This window comes from Grammomys surdaster, unplaced genomic scaffold (assembly GCF_004785775.1).
Source record: "Grammomys surdaster isolate TR1022 unplaced genomic scaffold, NIH_TR_1.0 375, whole genome shotgun sequence".
In the NCBI taxonomy this organism is placed as follows: domain Eukaryota; kingdom Metazoa; phylum Chordata; class Mammalia; order Rodentia; family Muridae; genus Grammomys; species Grammomys surdaster.
Genome location: NW_021604794.1, coordinates 1515267 through 1527797, shown reverse-complemented (window position 1 = coordinate 1527797; position 12531 = coordinate 1515267). Strand labels below are relative to the sequence as shown.

Below are 12531 nucleotides of genomic sequence, written 5' to 3'. Positions count from 1 at the left end.
TGAGAGGAGAGCCTCATTGAAGACTTCCCTAGATCAGATTGTCCTGTGAGGATGCTGTGGAGATCATCCCAATTGTTAACTGATACAGAAGGGTCTAGGCCACTGTGGGTGGCACCATTCCCTGGGCAGGTAGTCCTAGGTTGAATGAGAAAGCTGGCTAAGCATAAACCTGCAAGTGAGGCAGCAAGCGGTGTATCTCTATGACTTCTGCCATTCTGGGGGCCGATTTCCCTTTCCTCCTACATTTCTGATAATCTCCCCCTTTGCAGCTCTAAATCTGTTCCATCTGTCTCTCCCAGGTCATGGCGATCTGTCCCTTCATCCTCCTGTCTTAGCCTGTGCAACTCTAAGGGTCCCGCCCCATCTCCCTTCACCCAGCCATTGGCTATATAGCCATTCTTTATTGTCAATCAAATCTAGCTAGGGGCAGGCTTCATTTAGCCTGTGTGCCTTTTACCCAATAAGCTGTCATACAGGCTGTACATTTGTCGTTCTTTTTAAAGATTTATTTATTTATTGTATTTATACAATGAGTATACTGTGGCTGTCTTCAGATACACCAGAAGAGGACATCAGATCCTATTACAGATGGTTTGTGAGCCACCATGTGGTTGCTAGGAATTGAACTCAAGACCTCTGGAAGAGCAGTCAGTGCTCTTAACCACTGAGCCATCTCTCATCAGCCCGTTTTTGTTTTTGTTTTTGTTTTGGTTTGGTTTGGTTTTTTGAGATAGGGTTTCTCTGTATAGCCCTGGCTGTCCTGGAACTCACTCTGTAGACCAGGCTGGACTTGAACTCAGAAATCTGCCTGCCTCTGCCTCCCTAGTGCTGAGATTAAAGGCGTGCGCCACCACGGCCCGGCTGAGATATGGTTTCTTTGTATAGGCTAAGGTGAAACCTATGTAAACCAAGCTGTCCTCAAACTCACAGAGATCCTCAGCCTTTGCCTCCAGAGTGCTTGAATTAAAGGCTGCACCACCATGCCTGGCAATATAGAAATATTTTTAACTGAGCATAAACCTATGATTCCAGCACTGGTGAATTACTGAGAATTTGAGACTTGCCTGGGCTAAACAGTAAAACTTTTTCCAAAAAAATCCCCAAAAAACAAAAACATTCAAACATATGTGTGTGTATGTGTGTTACTTGTTTTTATTTATTTTAGTTTAGTTTAGTTTATTTATTTATTTATTTTTGGTTTTTTCAAGACAAGGTTTCTCTGTGTAGCCCTGGCTGTCCTGGAACTCACTCGGTAGACCAGGCTGGCCTCGAACTCAGTTACTTGTTTTTAGATGTTTATTTTATGTACACACTTTTTTGCCTGTATGTATGTCTATGCAAGGGTGTTGGATCCCCTGGAACCAGTGTTACAGACAGTCATAAGCTGCCATCTGGGAGCTGGAAATTGAAAACAGGTCCTCTGGAAGAGCAGTGAGAGTTCCTAACCACTGAGTCATCTCCCCAGCCATGTTTCTAGATTTTTAATGATCTGTGAAAAACCATAGAATTCTATACATTTTCCCAAAAGGATAACTCAGTGGTTAAGAGTAATTGCTGCTCTTCCAAGGGAATGGAGTTCAGATCTGGACCTAAGCACCTACACCTACACCCAGCAGCTCACAACTGCTTGTGACTTTACCTGTAGGCCATCTGATGCTCTCTTCTGGCCTCCACAGGCAATCATATAAGTGTGAGACACACATAACTGAATAAATGAGTAAATAAATGAATATTATTTTAAAAAGAAAGAACAGAACAGATTTTAATAGATTTTACAGAAAAGACTGTGTGTGTCAGAGTCCCCAGGATCACTGTCAAGTACAGTAATTCATGCAAAAGTCTCTTGGACAGTTATTCTCACAATCAATTACTACTCCCATGAACGAATGCACAGCAAAGTCAGCAAAGGGGAAAGCCAGGGAAATGAGGCTTCTGGCAGCAATCCACAGTGGAGCCACAGAGTGTATTGTCAATCTCAGTAGCTTCTCAGCAGCCAAGGTCAAGGTGCTCCCAGTAGAACCCAATGCCTCCCAGCTACAAAACTTCCAGGCTCTCAGAGAAAGCCAGCAATAAGACATTCCTGTCGGGTCTGGTTGGTGAGAATGACTGCAAAATCTTTCAGGTCCCAGCCTGGGATTATCCCTGCCAGCAGGAAGAACTGGGGAGGCATATCGAGCTGCTGCATCAGCCTCTTCAGAACCTCACACTGACTAAGCCATATATAAAGTAAGCCGGTTGAAACCAACCTTCACAACTGATCTCAGTTATACCCCTTGGGAATTCAAAACAAATTTCATTGATTATATAGCTTTGTATTAGAAATCTGATAGGAGGCTCTTCTTGGGAAGGCATGAAAATCTCTTTATCCTAAATCAGGCAGAGACAACAGACCAAAGAAATGACTACACTCAAGTCTAGTTTAATGAGTTTATTGGGATGGCTTTCAGTAGCACAGGGGTGACTCAATGGCAGCTGCATCATAGAACACCGAACCTTAACATGGGTGACAACTCATGAACACTGCACCCAGTACTGTCACATGTAACTTGAAGACAGCTCAGCCAGCAGGAGAATTTTCTCTGTCGAGCAGTTACTCACTACTTTTACAACCTTTAGGAAGGTGTTTTTGTTTCAGACTGGACTAGGGACTGAGGTGCATATTTTACATATCAAACCTCCACATTCTCCCAGCATCCCTCAGTCCCTAACCTGAACTTTCCAGGGGCTGGGCTGCCCTTCCCCAGAGGCTCTTGGTTCTTCCCTATATAATCCAGACATTTTGCTTGTTCTCTCTCTCTCTCTCTCTCTCTCTCTCTCTCTCTCTCTCTCTCTCTCTCTCTCTCCTGTGCTCCTTCTCTTCCCCCTCCCCTCCTTCTCTCTCCCCATGGTTACTTCCCTGACCTCTGACCTCTGTCCTTGGGGCCAGTGAACTCGACTTGGAGTAGCTTTCCAATAAACCTGCCTTTAATATATTCTAATCTGGACTGAATTGGCTCATTTCACCAGCAGAGAAATAACTCATCAGAAGGTTCTGGTAAATCTTGTGACTTTCTTTTTTTTCTCCCTTTACTGAAACTCCCCCCCCCACTTCTCTTAGTTCCTCCCCACCTCCTCTCCCATCTAGTTCCACCTTGTTTCTATCTCTCATTGGAAAGCAAACAGGCTTCAAAAATGATAATAATAAAATATAATGTAATGAGATGAAACAAAAACTAATATATCGTAATAGAACAAGATAAACAAACAGAAGGAAACGAGCCCAAGAAAGGGCACAAGAAACCTATACAGATGCAGAGACCCACTTGTTGGCACAAAGAAGTTTCCAATATGATTATTGGCCAAAGGGGTCTCATGGGCATTGTGTTTTATAAAAAATAATAATAATAAGGAGAGAGGGGATATGTTTGGTGGACGTGTAGTCAGATGCAGGGGAAGGGGGTGCCTTTGTAGGCCTATGCTGAGGTATCTCCTTCCCCCCTGAAGAGGGCATGGGGAGGGGAATTGAGAGGGTAGTAGAGACAGAGAAAGGCAGAGAGAGAGTAGAGGAGTAGAGGCAGGCCATGAGCAGGTAGAGAGAGGGGGGAGAGGGTAATGGGGAGGAGAAGTGGGACAAGAGGAGAGAGGGGGAGCAAGAAGGCAAGAGAGAGCAGAGGGGACAAGCAGACCCTTTTATAGTGAGTCAGGCACACCTGGCTGTTGCCAGGTAACTGGAGCCTAGACAAAATGATAACAATGGGAACCCCTAAACGCCCTATGCTGTGGCCAAGACTGTAGATTGCTCTCCACAAGCTGACAGCAAGGCCCTATTGTTAAAGACAATGCCAACACATCTTATGGAACATCAAGTCAAGCTGGTGCCTATGTAGAGCCTTCACCCCCTACGGGCTAACATCTTTGATTCAGGAAGGTACTCTGCATGCTACCAAAGGAGAAATGTAAATATCCAATTTGACTTAAGGCCCACTCCATCAGATAAAACCCATACCCAAAACAGCTTTGGTGATCAAGAACTCAAAACTAAATAGCTCAGGAACCCAGAGTAAAAGCAATGACTACTGTTCTACTAAAAGTGAGAAGGCTATGCTGATTCCATGACAGGCTTCAAATTAGCAATTTAGGAGACTAGGCCTAAGCCCAGGCAAGTCAGTTACTAGAAAAAAACCCAAGCTTCAGGCAGCTGGTCAGAAACTGTCCTGCTACCTATCAGAGGCTGCCCCGCCACCTGGCCTGAGGCAAAGGACATAGGTCAGCAGCAGTTTCCAGACTTCCTCAGCAATATTTACCAGACCTCCCCTGCAAGTTTCCAGTCTCCACATTCCAGTAATGGAATGTCGGTAGAGATCGACCCAATAGATTAACATAGAGGTCACCTACCCCAGAATCCCCTAATGAGGTTTAAATCTAGCCTTCGAGTTCACTTGCTTGTCCATTCTGGTAATGAGAAGACCCCAGCATGCTCTGCAAAATAAAATACTCTGCGTTTACATACTATTTGAGTCTGGGGTATCATTCTTCAGCGAATTATGGACCCCTTACAAAAGAACATTAGCAATAAAATGACTCCTAATGACATTCTGCTATGCTTTACTCAGCCATCATCAGAGAAGCTTTCTTCAGCTGCAGATACAAAGAGATACAGAGATCCACCACTAATATGCAGAGTGTGAGAGACCTTGTAACACTGAGCACTAAATATGATGTCTCCATCAGGTCCCTCTGCTCAGGGATTAGGAACCCTGTGGAGGGAGAAACAGAAAGAGTATAAGGGCCAGCCGGGTGGTGGTGGCGCACGCCTTTAATCCCAGCACTTGGGAGGCAGAGGCAGGCAGATTTCTGAGGCCAGTCTAGTCTACAGAGTGAGTTCCAGGACAGCTAGCAGCCAGGGCTACACAGAGAAACCCTGTCTCGAAGAAAAAAAAAAAAAAGAGTATAAGGCAAAGGGGATGGAAGACACCAAGGAAATAAGACTCCATATTAACAGAATCATCCCACATAACTCACAAGACAGAGGCAGCATGCATAGGTGAAATAACAACTTTAGCTTGGCTATAAACTGTGTCTGAGTGGTCATTTCTTGAAGACTACCTCTAACACCCTGTGACAGGGCAAGACAGTGCAAAAGTTCCTCCTGCTGAAACCATTTCAGGTTTTAACTAGATTTTGATCTCCTTAATGGAGAATCCCATGGAAAATTACCCAGCTCTGCTTTAGGAAGGAGCTCAGGGTCAGAATGTCTCAGCTAGCTTATCTTAGCCTGATTGTATGGAACCCCCTACAGCTAGTTTACCTTAGCTTCTGTTAAACTGCTTGCTTCTGCAAAGTCTCCAGGACACAAGTTCCACCTTCAAACAGGCTGTGTTCTAGACACTTAGACCACATCTAGGTTTCCAAATACACGGGTGTGATTCCAGATGGCTGGAATAAGTATTTCTCAAAAGGCTAAAAACTGTGTCTGAGTGATAATCATCAGCCATTCCTACAGCAGTGCCTCCAGAAAGACACACTGTCCTTGCTCTGACTATTGAGACTCTCTAAGCTGTGGAAGTCCCATGTTAGGCTCTGTCCTTGGACCTTGGCCTGCTAATTTACAAATACTGTAAAGTCGATTTACTAAGAATCTTCCATCCACCGACCCCTCCCAGTCCTGACCACAAATCGTAATTTGCACTGGTGTCTATGAAAGGAGCTCTTTCTACACAGAGTTCCTGTTTCCCTCATTGCAACAGTTCCTGAACAGAATTTGCCTTCTGGGCTTTTAATTTCTGCTCTACCCAGCTTTCTCTGCTAGAGTCAGCACTGTAGGGTGTGATCTGCTGTCTGGGTCAGTTTGAATTCAAAATATGCTCCCAACTGGAAGAGGCTACAGAAGAGACCTTTCTTCAAGAAGAGGGAAGCACCTTCAGGAACAGTTTTGAAAACCAGACTTTGATCATCGCTACTCTATGGAGTGTTTTGTTTCCTCCTGTGATTACAAAAATCACTGGATGCTTTTTACCAGTCATAGTTCTGTATTTTAAATTCAACTCCAATTCTCACTCAGACATTTCATCAGGAAAAAGTGGTTGTTGTTGTTGTTGTTAGACTTCGTCGCGCAGCTTAGAACAGACAACACCAGACCAAACGGTTCCAAAGGGGAGGAGGTTTATTCAGGGCAGAGGGCAAAGGTGGTGAGAGAAACTGGAGAAGATGGTGGAGAGAGAGGAGAGAAGTGGAGGCCGGCCATGACCTGGTGGAGAGGGGGGAAGGGGGGAAGGGCGAGGGGACAGAGAAGCTAGAGACAAGAGAGGAAGAGAGGAAAAGGCAAGCAGCCCCTTTTATAGTGGGCATGCCTACCTGGCTATTGCCAGGTAACTGTGGGGGAGGAGCATACCTGAGTGTTGCCAGATAACTGTGGAGGTGGAGTTTAGACAGAATACTAACAGTTGTTTTTGTTGTTGTTGTTGCTGCTGCTGCTGCTGGTTTGAAACAGAATTTCTCTGTGTAGCCCTGGCTGTCCTGGAACTCACTCTGTAGACCAGGCTGACCTCAAACTTAGAGAGATCTGCCTGCCTCTGTCTCCTGAGTACTGGAATTAAAGATGTGTGCTACCACCTCCAGTCTAAGAAGAGATTTTTATAAGAGCATTGTCACCAGAAAACATTTTATACAACTTCACTAAACACATCATGTTCCAGGATGGACAGGATGAATATCCCAACTTATAAAAAAATCTCTCATTCTTTCTAATGGCTCATGCAGAGGGCAGCTTAGAAAAAAAAAAATTAGGGGTAACGTCACTGCAAAGAACAACTTGTTTTACCAATGTGTGCAGTGTTCCAGAAGGAAAGTACAGACCCTCTAAGTCTGTTGTTGCAAACTGGGGCCAATCTGGAGAGCTAGCAATAACAAGACTTCATTGAACCATCCCAAAATAAGGTCAGGAGTCCAGTCTGCCAGGAACGAGTGGGGAGTTCATGGTCCCATGATGCGCCCGCCTGAACTTGTGAATTTTGGCAGACATCACAAGAAAGGAATGCAATTAGTTTTTGTGTCTGTGGACTGAGAAGCCTGAAACAGAAGGCTCTGTTAGAAAACAAGCCCTCTCTTGGGCGTCTATGTAGAGTTCTTACAGCCCCCCAGCATTTATGCGAAGACTCTGTCAGGCTTCTTCTCCATCTTCAAGATCAAAGTTGGAGTTTTGTTTATCAAGACTGGCTTGCTTTGACTTGAGTACACTTTGTGCTGAAGCTGAAATAGCCAGCAGCACACAGTATCAGGTTCCAGGGGAGGGGCATATCCCTGCAATCAGAATGCCAGAATCAGGAGGAGTTCCCCTCACAAACACCCTCAGCTTCTGCTATAGCCAAGCTGCATTCAAGCAGAAGCACACAACTGTATTCCAAGCTCAGGTGACAACCAAAGCTTTCCCAAGCCCAGTAAGCCTGTTATTTCTGGAGTCCAGATAAACCCACTGAAAATCAAGCCCATAGATCACAAAATTATCAATCTTTCCTTTCCCCCCACCCAGAGGTGAGGTAAGATGGATCAAAACCAGGGTCTTGTGCCTGCCAGGCAACTGCTAGAGCAACAACTGTCAACCCTAAACTTATTAGCCTCTGAGGGTCTCACACTCAGTAGTTATGAACTGCAAAATTCTAGAAGTAGCTAGAGACGCCTTCCCTTTTCACATTGCCTGCCTTTTTTCAGTAGTTTTAAAAACAAAAGTTATATATACATATACATCATATATATCATATACATCATATACATATACACATACATACACATCATCCTTTTTGGAATTTATTTTATTTTTCTGTGTGTGTATATATATCATCTGTACCTCCTCTATCGATCTTATTTTCTGAGACTGTGTCTCTCACTGATTCTGGGACTCAAGCCCCCAGAAGTTCTCCTGTCTCTACTTCCCCAGCACCAGGATCATGCCCCAGACGTGGCTTTTCACAAGGGTGCTGAGAATTGACTCAGGCTTGTGCAGAATACCCTTAGCCACGGAGCCATCTCCCCAATCTGATTTTGTTTTCAACACTCAAAAAGTATTTACTTCATTGTTATTTGTTGTTGTTGTTGTTGTTGTTTGAGACAGGGTCTCATGTAGCTTAAATTACTTGAGGTTTTAAAGTCAAAGCCTAAGGTGGCCCCAACAGACTATGGTGGGCCACTCTCCTCCAATACACCATTAAACTGGTAAATTATATTAAAAAGTGGAGAAAGATGTATTCAACATAGAAAGTAATGTTGAAAAGAATAAAAAATGTGCGTTTTGGAGCACCAACATGGTGGTTAGGTTTAAACAGACCAAGAGAAGATACACGACTCAGCAGTCTTGGGCAAGCAATCTCACCCATAATTACCTCAGCTCCGGTCTCTCCAAGGTGGTCTGATAAGTGTGTGAACTCCTTTCCTGAGAGGCAAGTTCCTCCTCTGGCTGACACCAGGACTTTGGTAATTCATTAATTCTTTGAAGTTCAATGTTTCAGTAGCCTGGTACTTCAAGTGTCTTTCTTTAAAATTTCTTCTCTCCTGGTAGCTGTATGGTCACAGGCTGATCTTGTGTAACAGACGAGGACCTTGAACTCCTGATCTTCCTGGCCTGGAACTCACTATGTAGACATCAAACTTACAGAAATCCACCTGCCTCCGCTTCCTGTGTTCTGGAATTAACGTGCATCACTGCATCCTATCTGAAAGTATAACCTTTGGGAGAAAGTTTTGTTTTGTTTTGTTTTGTTTGTTTTGGGTTTTGTTTGTTTGTTTGTTTTTGCCACACAAAGTAGAACTTCCGTTTTATTTTTCCCAAAGCATCTTTCCTTTCGCCCTTACAACAGAAACCACCTCTTTACATGGGCTTTGGTGGGGGTCGTGGTGCAGCACCAGAAGGTCTGAATCGTGGTGGGGGAGTTCGGTCCTTCCGGGCTTCACAAGATCGATTCCTGATCGGTTCCTTGCTATGAACGGGACAGTTCACGCAGTAATGCAGCTTGACATAGAGCTTGGGAAGGAAGTAAGCATCGAAGACGCTTGCTTCAGATATGTCCCTGACAGCAGCTGCTTCTACAATGTTCCGAATGACAAACTTCTTAATTGGCCTTATCCTTGGACACGCACCAGGTGCAGTACGTGCAGCGAATTGGCTGCACATGGCCGAGGCCCTTTTTGGTATGACCGTTGTTTCTTCTTTTTTTGGTCATCTAGGAGCCAAGACTCAAAAGAGCTCAAGTTTTCTTCTAAAGGTTAAAGAATGTGTAGTTCACAGTAGAGAATAAAGCTCTTTATTCCTTTACCTGGTTCAACCTAGTGATAGGGTAGAATCCTGGTCTTGTACAAAATAGGCAAATGCTCAGATATTCTACCATAAGCTACCTACCAGCCCCTGTATGTTTTAACCATACAGTCACTATATATATTGCCATTGTGAGTTTTTGTTTTGTTTTATGTTCGAGACTTTGAGACAAGGTCTTGCTTTAAAATCTAAGTTGTCTTTGAATTTCCGAATCTTCTGCCTTGGTCAAGTGCTATTATTATAGACATGTACTTGGTCATTATAGCTATTTTGTGTTTTAGTTTGCTTTTTGAAACAAGGTCCCACTGTATAGGCCTGGATGACCTGGAAATCTCTATATAGACAAGAATGATCTCAACTCACAGAGATCTGTCTCTGTCTCCTGGGATTAAAGGTCTGTGTCATTGCACACACCTATGTTTTAGAACAAATCTCTTTGAGCCCAAACTGGCCTCAGACTCACTTCGAAGAATGACCTTGATAACCTTGAACTCCTGATCTTCCTTTACTCCTCACCTTGAAAGCATTGGAATTACAGGTGTGAACCACTACATCTGGGATTATAAATGTGTGCTACTACACCTGGGATTACAGGTGTGTCAATACACCAAGTCCAAACTGATTGTTTGTTTCATGTGACTGTTTATTCTATGTCCCTCTTCTGTATAGCTTTGTGATACTGGACAAATTCTGTCGAATTTCGGGTCCTAGTTTTCTCATCTATGAAATGGTAATGGTTATTATCGGCCATGGTCTTTTTTGCTTGCTTGTTTTCTTTCTTGCTTGCTTTTCTTTCTTTTTTGAGAGAGAGAAAGAGAGGGGGAGAGAGAGAGAGAGAGAGAGAGAGAGAGAGAGAGAGAGAGAGAGAGAGAGGTGTTTCATGTAGCCTAGGATTGTCTCAGTGTAGTCAAGGATGATCTTGAACTCCTGATTCTCCTCCCTCTTCCACCCATGTCCTGGGATTACAGGCTTCTGATGCCATATCTGCCTGTCTTTGGAAGGGTGTTTTTGACACTCTGTTGTCAGGCACACTAGCACAATGCCTGGACTGAATAGGTAATCAGAAAGTAATCATGATCACCATGATCTACTTTGTTCAGAATAATGCTTTGTGTTCCTTGAAGGAAGTGGAAGCAAGATTCTAGCAAAGAACAAATCAGAGCCAAAGGATACTTGCCCTCCCTGTGATAATCTGTAGGAGGTTTTTACCCACTCTATCTGGTGACACCCATTCCTGAAATTGTGACGCCGAGCCTGTGTGCTCTTGGCATGTGACCACATGACTCACGTCAGGATACTGTCCAAGTGTCCACATTCTAGGACCCTGACTTTTTCTGCTAAGTCAGTAGAAGCTCCACATCACAATGCATCCCTCCCTGGAAGCTTTTTGAAAGCAAAAGTCTCCTCCTAATGGGCAACAATCCCTGGGATCTCTGTGATACCCCAGAGATGGCTATATCCAGATCTTAAATACCTAAAGGTGAAAACTCACCTCAAGACACAGCTTGAGGCACACGTACTGCGAGGCCACAGTGTAAACAGAGCTGATTTTTGGTTTTGTCTGTCTGTCTGTCTGTCTGTCTGAGAGAGTACATCTAGAACATCACATCTGCTATATAGTTCTATCACTGAGCTGTATCTCCAGCCATTTTTTTTTTCATTTTGCAATTGAACAGAGTCTCACAAAGTTGTCCAGGCTGGCCTTCAACTTGGGATCCACCAGCCTCAGCCTCTCAAGTAGCTGGGATTTTAGATTGGCACATAAAGCCTGGCTTATTCCACTGGATTTCTCTTTATTTTGTTCCTTAGTTCATTCATTCATTCGTGTAATGCAGGCTGTCTCCAAAGTCCACCAAGGATGACTGTGAACTCCTGATTGGCACAGTGCTATGATTCCAGGGTTGTTCCACCCTCTTCATATTATGTATTGCTGAGGGTTGAACCCAGGGCTAAAGCCAGCAAGGCAAGATGTCGGGAAATCTCTGGCTCTGCAGGAGCATTCAAGCGAAGAGGAGAGAGCTCGAGTAGGGAGAGGGAGCACGGCTGCTGCTCTGTGAGGCACATGCCCAGACCTCCCTTTCTTTTAACCCAGGAATTGTGTTCCAGGTCCTCTTGACTAGTGAAATGACATTGTGCCACCCTTCAAAACAAGGAAAATCCAGCTGCGTTGGTTCTGAGTAGTCAAAAACTGTTAGATGTCTCATCTGTGTTAGCTACCTGCTTCTACATAAATCAAATTCAAGCTTAGTCACTCACAACACACACTTCCTATCTCACAGTTCTTAGGGGTCAAGAGTCCAAGCATGGCCCGGCAGGTCCTGTGCTCGGCCGACACCCCCCCCCCCCCCCCCCCCCCCCCCCCCCCCCCCCGGCTACAGCCCAGGCACCTGATGGACAAAGCCTCGGATAAGACAGATGAAGAAAGCAACTGCTATCAGGCTCACAGGGTTGTTGGCAGTGTTTTGGTTCCACTTGTACTGAAGGGCTGAGGACCAGTCACATGAGCAGATGACACAGACAAGCTTTATGCAGGTCTTCCTGGAAAGCTATGTAAAGATAGGGGTGTTTCTTTTTTTGTTGTTGTTGTTTTGTTTTGTTTGTTTGTTTCGAGACAGGGTTTCTCTGTGTAGTCCTGGCTGTCCTGGAACTCACTCTGTAGACCAGGCTGGCCTTGAACTCAGAAATCCACCTGCCTCTGCCTCCCAAGTGCTGGGATTAAAGGCGTGCACCACCACTGCCCGGCTCTGCTATCCTTTTCTTACAATAACTTTTTGTCTGTTTTTAAATCATTGTTTAGCCAGGCAATGATGGTGCATGCCTTTAGTCTGAGTACTTGAGAGACACAAGCAGGCAGATCTCTGTGAGTCTGAGGCCAGCCTGGTCTACAGAGCTGGTTCCACCATAACTAAGACTACACAAAGAAATCCTGCCTCATAAAAACATTTTTGTTTAAATCATTCTTTAGCTTCACCAATGCTAGGAGTAGACCTGCCTTATTCATGGGAATAACTATGACCTCCTAATATGAATGAATACCCTCTACACATGTAGCTGACCACACACACATGCAGCTGACCACATACACATGCAGCTGACCATATACACACACAGCTGACCATACATATATGCAGCTGACCATACACACATGTAGCTGACCACACACACATGCAGCTGACCATATACACATGCAGCTGACCATACATATATGCAGCTGACCATACACACATGTAGCTGACCATACACACACA

At 44.4% G+C, this 12531-nt stretch overlaps 1 pseudogene; it reads right to left on the bottom strand.

Moving 5' to 3' along the window:
• Positions 1 to 8839: 8839 nt before the first annotated feature.
• Positions 8840 to 9191, bottom strand: LOC114632659 (annotated as a pseudogene).
• Positions 9192 to 12531: the final 3340 nt, after the last annotated feature.